Below are 1,125 nucleotides of genomic sequence, written 5' to 3' on the forward strand. Positions count from 1 at the left end.
CTTGTGCTCCTCTGTTATTCACACTGATCAGCAGCATTGGTAAATATGTTCCCATTATGGCCGCAGGTGCAAAGAGAAAGGCACGCAGGTAGAGAGCGGGTGCAGCCGTCTCCAGAGCATGAGCCCCTCATACACTGCGCCCCCACAGTATAAGCCCCTCATTTACTGCGCCCCCACAGTATGAGCCCCTCATTCACTGCGCCCCCACAGTATAAGCCCCTCATTCACTGCGCCCCCACAGTATGAGCCCCTCATTCACTGCGCCCCCACAGTATAAGCCCCTCATTCACTGCGCCCCCACAGTATAAGCCCCTCATATACTGCGCCCCCACAGTATAAGCCCCTCATACACTGCGCACCCACAGTATAAGCCCCTCATACACTGCACCCCCACAGTATAAGCCACTCATACACTGCGCACCCACAGTATAAGCCCCTCATACACTGCACCCCCACAGTATAAGCCCCTCATATACTGCACCCCCACAGTATAAGCCCCTCATACACTGCACCCCACAGTATAAGCCCCTCATACACTGCGCCCCCACAGTATAAGCCCCTCATTCACTGCGCCCCCACAGTATAAGCCCCTCATATACTGCGCCCCCACAGTAAAAGCCCCTCATACACTGCGCACCCACAGTATAAGCCCCTCATACACTGCACCCCCACAGTATAAGCCCCTCATATACTGCACCCCCACAGTATAAGCCCCTCATACACTGCGCCCCCACAGTAGAAGCCCCTCATACACTGCCCCCCACAGTATAAGCCCCTCATACACCGCACCCCCACAGTATAAGCCCCTCATACACTCCCCCCACAGTATAAGCCCCTCATACACTGCCCCCCACAGTATAAGCCCCTCATACACTGCCCCCACAGTATAAGCCCCTCATACACTGCACCCCCACAGTATAAGCCCCTCATACACTGCACCCCCACAGTATAAGCCCCTCATACACTGCACCCCACAGTATAAGCCCCTCATACACTGCACCCCCACAGTATAAGCCCCTCATACACTGCGCCCCCACAGTATAAGCCCCTCATACACTGACCCCCACAGTATAAGCCCCTCATACACTGCACCCCCACAGTATAAGCCCCTCATACACTGCGCCC

This window comes from Bufo bufo, chromosome 11 (assembly GCF_905171765.1).
Source record: "Bufo bufo chromosome 11, aBufBuf1.1, whole genome shotgun sequence".
In the NCBI taxonomy this organism is placed as follows: domain Eukaryota; kingdom Metazoa; phylum Chordata; class Amphibia; order Anura; family Bufonidae; genus Bufo; species Bufo bufo.